Below are 10,750 nucleotides of genomic sequence, written 5' to 3' on the forward strand. Positions count from 1 at the left end.
AATCATAGAATATCAGGGTTGGAAGGGACCCCAGAAGGTCATCTAGTCCAACCTCCTGCTCAAAGCAGGACCAAGTCCCAGTTAAATCATCCCAGCCAGGGCTTTGTCAAGCCTGACCTTAAAAACCTCTAAGGAAGGAGATTCTACCACCTCCCTAGGTAACGCATTCCAGTGTTTCACCACCCTCTTAGTGAAAAAGTTTTTCCTAATATCCAATCTAAACCTCCCCCATTGCAACTTGAGACCATTACTCCTCGTTCTGTCATCTGCTACCATTGAGAACAGTCTAGAGCCATCCTCTTTGAAACCCCCTTTCAGGTAGTTGAAAGCAGCTATCAAATCCCCCCTCATTCTTCTCTTCTGCAGACTAAACAATCCCAGCTCCCTCAGCCTCTCCTCATAAGTCATGTGCTCTAGACCCCTAATCATTTTTGTTGCCCTTCGTTGTACTCTTTCCAATTTATCCACATCCTTCCTGTAGTGTGGGGCCCAAAACTGGACACAGTACTCCAGATGAGGCCTCACCAGTGTCGAATAGAGGGGAACGATCACGTCCCTCGATCTGCTCGCTATGCCCCTACTTATACAACCCAAAATGCCATTGGCCTTCTTGGCAACAAGGGCACACTGCTGACTCATATCCAGCTTCTCGTCCACTGTCACCCCTAGGTCCTTTTCCGCAGAACTGCTGCCGAGCCATTCGGTCCCTAGTCTGTAGCGGTGCATTGGATTCTTCCATCCTAAGTGCAGGACCCTGCATTTATCCTTATTGAACCTCATTAGATTTCTTTTGGCCCAATCCTCCAATTTGTCTAGGTCCTTCTGTATCCTATCCCTCCCCTCCAGCGTATCTACCACTCCTCCCAGTTTAGTATCATCCGCAAATTTGCTGAGAGTGCAATCCACACCATCCTCCAGATCATTTATGATCCAGCCTTTCCACCCAATATAGCTCTGGTCCCTATAATCATGACAGAGGCCACAATTTTAATATCATGTATATAAATATTGGAGAAATATTAGTGAGATTTAATAAGGAAAGAACTTATTCATTTCAACCTCTTCAAATGTGTATGCTAGTGACTAAATTTAAGTTTGATTTCAGCCCACTTGGAAACTCCAGCATATGCCACAAGATATTACATTTAACTCCTTGCTTACATTTTACTTCAATTTGTGCACTTATCAAAACACAGCTTTTCTTTCATTAAGATGGAAAACAAAACAATACATTTATTTTTTTCAAGACAGGAGTCCACTAAAAAAACAATGTTGAAATAGCACTTTTCCAATGTTGTTCCTTGGAGTGTAGTTTGAGTCAGCTCTGGGGCTGAAAAATCCTATCATTGACAACAAATACTATAGACTGAATTCTTTCAAGGGAGTTATGAGCCAGGAGAAGTTCTTAACATACCTGACATGAGTCTTGGCAACATATTTCTTTTTAATTGTCAGTGGGCACTAGCAACAGCTTTAGCTTTTACTACACTGAGATCCTTGCAAGCTGTGTAATAATGACAGATATAAAATTTGCTGTTCTTTGTTTATCATAAAGTCAAGTTATAATGGAAACAGCTGCAAAATATGTTTACATATTAGTGGAAACTACTCTTGCATTATAGGAAATGGCTATTTAAATGTCCTAAAACACATTTGCATAAAAGTTTGAAGTAGAGACTGTTACAAAACTCGTTGTCCAGAGCACCCCCTTCATAGCATAGTGGGGCATTGTCGCATCTTTGCTTCAGCTCCCTTTTTTCTTCCACAACTCCAGCCATTCACCAATGCCTTTCAGGTTGCTGCAGTGCCTTAACCCTTCAGCTAAGTCACATTTAGTTCCACCCCATCCTAGGTACCAATGTCCACAGGCCTTACATTCACTTACTACTTACTTTAAGCTCGCTCAGGTTTCTTTCCAAAAAAGGCCTAACCACTATACCTGTTTTTCCTCTGGTCTTCTGATGGAAAAACTCCCTTCTTTCTCCTGGGTCTCTTCTTCAGCTAGCCATCTACAAAGAGCTCCAATCCTCGGGGAAAAACAATCAGTCCACATCCTTCCCCACTCACCCTCCTATTGCTGGACTTTTCTTCCTTTTAAGTACTCTACCCTGCCCAGGTGTGGCAGGACGACGCTAATGGAATGGGGCTAGCTGGCCTTAGGCCTTAATGGGGCAGGGCCACTCTGTCACAGTGATGCTTGACTATCTTGGAGTTTGGGGGCCTGTAAAGTTTGATGAACTTTTCTGAACTAATGACATTTTTATGTTTAATTTAAACCCAACTTTTCTTCCCCAAATTAGAAAAAAAATTCTAGTTAGGGAATATCCTGTGCTGTACTTTGAGAGAAGGAGCCTTCAAAAACTGCTCGGTTCACTTTGGGGCACTATCTATGGTGCAAGGTTCAGGTCTATTTTTTTGTTGGACCTTTTCTCTCTCCCTCTTTCTACTGCTGTTTTCCAAGTGAAATGTAAACCCAGTGCAGGGTCAGGGATACTCATGTAGGGAGGGGACAAGCTGGGCACTGAAAGGGCAGGAACAGGAGGACTGGGACACTAAGTGCACCATCTCTCCATCCATTGAGAAACCAGTAGGAGTTGCTCTCTGTGACGGGTTGCCGCTCTTTAAGGTGCCACCTGATATACTGGGATACCACTGAGCCCTACTGTTCTACCAGTCTGGGTCCCCTTTTACTCTGTCTTGCTGAGCCAGGCTCTTAAGCCTCCTCTATCACACACACTGGCAGGGCCACAGCCAGCTGCAGAAAGACACAGACACTGAGATCAGCTCTGGGAAGACTCAGCTTAAGGGTGTTGCCCCAGCACTCAGGTGCCCACCTTCCTTGGAGAGCAGACCCAAAGGTATATTGTCTTGTGCTGTATAGAAAGAGCTGCACAGCGCAAGCTCATAAAAATTCACCCTGTCCCTCAATGTGAAGAGAGATATGCACAACTTGTGGGTTTATTAATAAACAAAACAAATTTATAAAAGGCAGATTTTAAGTGAATATAAGGAATAGCAAACAGAACAAAGCTGATTACTGAGCAAATAAAACAAAACACACATACTAAGCTTAAGATCTTAAAGAGACTGCTTTCAAGAAGTAATTTCTCACCCTAAATGTGAGTTTAGACAAGTTGCAGTGTTTCTGTTGTTTAGAGTTCCAGTTATTTCTTCTTACAGACTGGACCATTGTCTCAGTCTGGTCTCACCCCTGCCTTTCCTCTCAGGTTAGTTACTTTGTCCCTTCAGGTACTTTGAGCAGTCTTTCTTCTTGGGTAGGCAATGGAGGAGAGTCCTGTTTTCCTTCCTCCCCAGCCTTAAATATGATTTACATAAGGTAGGAATCTTTTGTTTCCCAAACTTGACCTCCCCCTCCTGTTAATGGAAAATTACTGTAAGTCCACGATAGTGTTTAATACCAGGTGACAGGACCACCTGACCTAGTAATATCACAGCCAAGTCCCAGGATGACTCTCAGGAAGGAGAGAGATTAGTATCTTCACAGTCTTGTTGTTTCTTCCTAATGGCCCGTCAAGGGTTATAGCATGTTGTCTGATTGGTGTCTCCCAAATACATATCCAGTTGTAATTGTTACATAGTTCATATTACTAACTTTAGATATAGAAATGATATATGCATACAAATCAGATTCAGTAACTTATAACCTTTCCAGTGATACTTTACATGTGTCATCTTGCATAAAGTGTATCTTAGTTATGCCATATTCATATCATAGCTTTATGTCTATGAAGAATATGGGGTGTAACATGACACTCTCAACTGAGCAAAGTGTGACATTTTGGCTTTCCTCTTTTCAGTATTGTGGAATAACCCCTTTCAGAAGATGTTCAGGGGAAATCTGCTCATAATGTCCTGTCATTATGGTTTCACTGTAGCTGTGCTGACAAGGATTGCTGTAGGGCCTTGTAAGGGCTATGGAGGCACAGGACCTTTGTGAGGAGAGACTTGGCCCTTGGTGTATCCCCAGACAGCTTCATGGATCTCAAGGGATCCACAGTTGTTGAGGACTAAGCCCCACTGCTTATTACAGAGGTGCGGGAGGGGAGCTCTGAACTCATTGCTCCCAAAAGAAAAATCTACTGGATGTCTCAGAAAAGATTTACAGACATAAGGTTTATTGACTTGCCTGCCCCTTATGTGGTGCCCCTTGCCAAGTGTGTGTGAGAGAGGTGGGGAGAAGGGTATGCAAACAGACAGGGCAGGAAGCATCGTGCAGGATGTAGCAAAGGACAACTTACCACAAGGAAAAGAGAAAACACCATATAGTACCCTCTCCCTTTGGATATTGCTGCTGCCTCAGTTTTCCTTCATTTGATGGGTAGTTTATTTGTCTAGCCAAACCAAAATTCCAGTCCTTCTAGGGTAACAAAATTCCAAATCGATGTCCAAACCTTCATTCAGCCTCTCACCCTGCATCGCAATCCTTGAGTGGGATTTTATTGAACTTCACCCATCTCTGCGGTATAACAGAATATCTCTGCAGACCCCTCAGAGGCCAAACTCTCCCTCTTCTCTGAACCATCAACAATGAAGTGGGTATAAGGCCTGACCAAAACTTTTCCTGGCTCTCTTCCCAATGAGGCTAGTTCCTATGCTCTACCTCAGTCTTTCAATTCTCCTCTCAGGACTTAGCCCTCTGAGCCAAGCAACACCCCTTACCTTATCTAGCCCGCTGGCTGTCTTTTAGGCTCTTTATTGGACATTTTCACCAGCTTCTTCAAAAGACTCTTTTTGGTTTTCCCAGGGTCTTGGACTGGAAAGAGACAGAGCCACTGCCCTTTTCGTAGGCAACCTTGTAACATACTGACTCAGAGCAAGTCTTCCTCCCTTCCCATTTTCCTCCTGTTCTGTGAGATGTTTTCCGGTACCCTGTGCTTTGCCACTAACTCTCCTCAGACCTGTGAATTACAGCTGCCAAAATTCCCTTGTGCTGGGCCTGTAGCCTTGCCTAAAAAGGCCAGCTTGCCCTGTTACAAATAAACAAGGCTTTTTGGCACGACAAGGAAGAATACAGCATAAATGAGGTCTGCCCAGCAATGGAAGCACATGCAGGACAAATAAGAGGAAAGGACATTCATTACTGGGAGCACTTTGTGCCAGTAGAATGGTGAAAAGCAACCAGAATACAGCCCTTGATCATGAACTTTTGTTTTTACAAGTATATTTATCAATCTAGAGTATATTGCTTTTGTTATTAAAAAGGGGCATTTTGCTTTAAACCATGCTTGTTCGCTTGGCTGGTTTTCCCAAAATACAAACTGATTATAAGATGTGAGAGAAATGTCTATTCAGCAGTGGAGTTTCTGAACTCCTGTTGGATTAAAATAAACATTGCTGTGTCTAGTCACAACCTTGTTATATGGATGGTGCTCAGATGTGGAATTTATTTTCCACCTGCTTTAAGTGCATTGATTGCCAACAAAAAGCAATGTAAGTTGAATGTGGTATCTGAGATGAGGAAAATGTAATACATAGTTCCATATATATTTTTAGCTGAGGCTGGAAACTAAATAGGGTGGAGGATTGCAGATTAATTTTCATTTGTGTTGTATGCCTGGTCCATTTTAAGGCTAAACTGTAACATTTAATAGGAACATTTTATCTGAGATATACAAAAGTTGCCACTTATTAAAAATGTTGTTACCGCAATAGTTGATCCAAAACTTTTATCTTATCCCTAAAGCATTTTAGGAGGGTTTGAGTAAATTCAAGATAAAAATATACTTGTTAAATCTACTTTTCATATCTCTTTATGTTCCAGCTTTTGAAAATAAAATTGTAAGTGAATTTAGTTCCGGTGAAAAGTGCCAGTCTGCTACTAATGGAAAGTGAAAGTGTCTTCTTATCCATTATCCAGATACTGGATGAGCAGCAGTGCCAGCTTTTCTGTGCTCACCCACCAATTTGCTCAACCCATGATATGGAAGTATCACCTCTGAAAGCGTACATGAGTCACCATGTTCATTCAACCCTTGCCAGTAGAAGCAATAGTTACAGAAATCCTAGAAATGTAGGGCTGGAAAGGACCTTGAGAATTCATCTAGTTCATTCCGTCACACTGAGGAAGAACTAGACCATCCCTGACAGGGGTTTGTCTAACCTGTTCTTAAAAACATTCAATGACAGAGATTTCACAAACTCCCATGGTAACCTATTCCAGTACTTAATTACCATTATAGTTAGAAAGTTTTTCCTAATATCTAACCGAAAGCTTCCTTGCTGCAGATTAAGTTCATTATTTTTGTCCTATCCTACAGTTGATCACCATCCTCTTTATAACAGCCCTTAACATATTTGAAGACTGTTATCAGGTTCCCCTCCCACCTGGTCTTCTCTTCTCATGGCTAAACATGTCCATTTTTTGAACCTTTCCTCCTATGTACAGTTTTCTAAATCTTTTAATAGTTTTGTTGCCCTCTCTCCAATTTGCCCACATCTTTCTTAAAGTGTGGCACCAAAAACTAGGCACAGTACTCCAACTGAGACCTTACTGGTGCCAGGTGGAGTGGAACAATTACCCCTTGTACCTTATGCACAATGATATACGCCCCAAAATGATATCAGTCTTTTTTTGCAACTACATCAAGTTGTTGACTCATGTTCAATGTGTGATCCTCTATAACTCCCAAATCCTTTTCTGCAGTACTACTACCCAACCATGTATTCCCCATTGTATATTTGATTTTTCCTTGCTAAATGAAGTACTTCATGCTTGTCGTCATTGAATTTCATCTTGTTGATTTCAGAGTAATTCTCCAATTTATCAATGTCCTTTTGAATTCTAACTTTAGAATCCAAAGTCCTTGCAACACCTTCCAGCTTGGTGTCATCTATACATTTTATAAGCATACTCTCCATTCCATTTTCCAGATCATTGATGAAAATATTGAATAGTATTAGACCTAAATCAGACCTCTGTGGAGCCCCACTATATGTCCTCCCAATTTGACAACAATACGTTGATAACTACTCTTTGAGTACATTTTTTCAACCAGTTTGACACCCACCTAATAGTAATTTAATCTAGACCATATTACCCTAGTTTGCTTATGAGAATGTCATGTGAGACAGTGTCAAAAGCTTTACTAACATCAAGTTCAATCACAGCTACTGCTTCTCCCCATCTACTAAGCCATTATCCTTGTCAAAGAGGGAAATAAGGTTAGTTTGGAATGATTTGATTTTGACATCATGATGTTGTTTGTGATGTGGATATCTGTCCACTAACAGGACTAAAAGAACATTGGCAATTCATTTTAAGCATAAATGAGTGTGAATATGATGTAACTGGAATATGCTTTATGCAAAAGGCCTCTTGTAAAGTATCATAACAAAGCTTATAACCTACTGAGTATATTCCTCCTATTTGTATGCATGTATCATTCTCGTATCTGAAGCGAGAAATATGAAGTATAACTCTGAGGTCCTATTGTAATGATGCAAAGTGTGGGCCATTAATGGTGGGTTAGAATCTTGATGGCTCCCATTGACTAGGACAACTGGTTGTAAATGGTTTATTTACCTGCATTTATTTACCTGCAAAGCTTCCTGTGTACGGTGGGCCAACCCAGGAAGAATGGAGACTAGGGGTCTTACAGTGACATGTGACCATGTCACATGATACTTCAATCCATCTTAATCCTTGTACTTTTCCATTGATAAGGCGAGGGTGGGAACAAGCACAGACAAAAGATTCCCGCCTTGTGCCAAAGCTATAAAAGGAGGGTCGAGCAGGACAAATGGGGCTGCCATTCATGAGAAAACCTCTGCTTACTATCTGAGATGTCTGCTGGAACTAACAAGGACTGTACCAGGGAAAAGGATTGGGCCCAGACTAGGAAGGAGTCTAGTCTGTGAAAGAAACTTATTGGAACATCTCTGAGGGTGAGATATTACCTGTATTTAGTTTCTTAATGTATTAGCTTAGACTTGCATGCTTTTGCTTTATGACTTACTTTGTTCTGTCTGTTATTACTTGAAACCACTTAAATCCTACTTTTGTTCATTAATAAACCCAGAGTAAGTGATTAATAGCTGGGGGATCAAACAGCTGTGCATATCTCTCTATCACTGTTATAGAGGGCAGACAGTTTATGAATTTACCCTATATAAGCTTTATACAGAGTAAAACAGATTTATTTGGGGTTCAGGCTCTCAGAAAGGCTGAACACTGGGTGCTGGGAAAGTTCCTGTTAACTGAGAAGCCCCTGGCCTAAGTGAATCTCAGTTTCAGTGAGCTGCAGAGAGGTGTGACCCAACTTCTGGGTCTGTCCTGGAGCTGACTGGAGTGTCTAACTCAGCAAGACAGGAGTGGAGCGGCACCTGTTCTGGCAGGAGTGTTGTTCTCAGTGGTATCCCAGCTCACCAGTGACAGTCTTGAGGGGAGTCTCTGTGACCGAACCCATCACAATATATTCTTAATAGCATTTAACAAATCTTTTCTGTGTCCTGAAAGTTAAAAACCCCCAATATAATACAATGTAACTGAAATAATAAACCTGTGGCTGGATCCTCTATCAATCAGAGAAATGGAATGCAATAAAAAGTTATCCAGGAATGATGCCATCAGAATAACCATGAAAAATATGATAGGAGTGTTATATGTGGTGTAGGATCTAATATCCTGGATGTTGACATAGCCTTGATAAATAGTTTGTCTGTGTTTTGCTGTTTAACAGATAAGAAAAAAACCCAACCTTTGAAACAGTTACACTGTTGCATTATGTTATTCTATATAGTATTCAGATTTCACCTTAACATTATTGGTCAGATTCTCCTCTGAGTTTATATTGGCATAATTCCATTGACTTCAGTGGAACTACTTACAGGCTTAAAGTTAGGCATGTGCTTAAGTGCTTTCTGGATTGGCACCCCAGTTAATCTGGATGTAGTCTCAAACACGCGGCCTGTGGGGTTATTTCCTGTAGCCTGCCAAGCTCCCCATGCCCCCGACCGCCCCGGAGTTATTTCCTGTGGGCTGTCAAGCTCCCCTCCCCCCCACTGCTCCTTCCCCGAACACACTGTGTCCCTGCTCTTCTGCCTACCTCCAGGTGCTTCCTGCCGCCAAAAAGCTGTTTGGCAGCACTTAGCGCTTTCCAGGAGGGAGGGGGAGGAGCTGGGAGCTGCGTGCTCAGGGGAGGTGGTGGGGCGGGGATTTGGGGAAGGGGTTGGAATAGGGACAGGGAGGGGGCAGAGTTGGAGTGGGGACTTTGGGGTAGGGGTTGGAGTGGGGGTGGGGGAAGGGGGGAAAGAGGTGGGGAAGGGGTGGGGCCTTGTAGAAGGGGTGGAGTGGAGGCAGGGCCGGGTAAGGGTGGGGTATCAGTGATGTGGCCCTCGGGCCAATGTACTAGTTTTCATGGGGCCTCATGGTGATTTGAGTTTGAAATCCTTGATCTAGAAGAAGGAAGAATTCTTCAGTCCCCTCTTGTTACTTAGGTAACAATGAAAATCAAGCTTTTAAAGTCTCCAGAACAATTGCAAAAGCATTTGTACCCTTCAAGACAATACATAAATATGGGACTCTCTAATATTTAGTAAGCACCCTGAGGTCAGGTTTGTCAGGAGACAAAGCAGAGCACTTATTTTAACAAGTTCATTCTGAGTCTGCTTATGCTTCTAGAAGTTTTAGTTCACATTGGTCCTTTCCAAACTAGGTAAAGAACTGATAGGTTTTCCAATCTCAGCAGTTTTCTTAATCCAGACTAACTCTTGCTTAGGATCAGAAATTTAACACAAAAATTAGCATAGTCACTGCAACAGTAACATATTATTTCATTTGCATAGTCACTCTCCTACTAACAATTTGTTACTTATCCTTACCTAGGGGTGAATTTTTTTAAGCTTTACAAATTACTGAGGAAAACATAAGGAGTACTTGTGGCACCTTAGAGACTAACAAATTTATTTGAGCATAAGCTTTCGTGAGCTACAACTCACTTCATCGGATGCATTTGGTGGAAAATACAGTGGGGAGATTTATATACACACACAGAGAACATGAAACAATGGGTTTTATCATACACACTGTAAGGATGTGTATGATAAAACCCATTGTTTCATGTTCTCTCTGTGTGTGTGTGTGAATATAAATCTCCCCACTGTATTTTCCACCAAATGCTTCCGATGAAGTGAGCTGTAGCTCACGAAAGCTTATGCTCAAATAAATTTGTTAGTCTCTAAGGTGCCACAAGTACTCCTTTTCTTTTTGCGAATACAGACTAACACGGCTGCTACTCTGAAACCTGAGGAAAACATGTCACAGACTTGACTATTCCAATGAAAACAAGTATTTCAAGCTACTATAGTCAGGGATGGTTTAGTTCCTGCCTCTCAGGACTGAAAAGCCTAGCTGTTATGTGAAAAGTCTGCATGGAATTTTGAAACTACTGGATATTTAAAGAGACACAACTACAACTGCTAATTGTCCATGCAAAAAAAAAAGCAGCCCTGTAATCATTTTAACCTCAAAAGCATCCTTTCCTATGGAAGTTTTTTAATATCAGTATTAGTAAAACCGCGTTAAGTTTCTGATGACATTATAATGATAAAGCGTAGCTTAATTTCATTCATTCTGATGGCAATATATTTTTGGCCATAAGCTTCTGTCTAACATTTATGCAACTATAATATTTAGAAATAGCTTTAACAGAAATAATTAATGTAGACTAAAAACATGGCCACATATGTAATCTATTTGTGTGATATATCACATTATGTGGTGTCTCAGGGA

This window comes from Dermochelys coriacea, chromosome 1 (genome assembly GCF_009764565.3).
Source record: "Dermochelys coriacea isolate rDerCor1 chromosome 1, rDerCor1.pri.v4, whole genome shotgun sequence".
Lineage (NCBI taxonomy): Eukaryota > Metazoa > Chordata > Testudines > Dermochelyidae > Dermochelys > Dermochelys coriacea.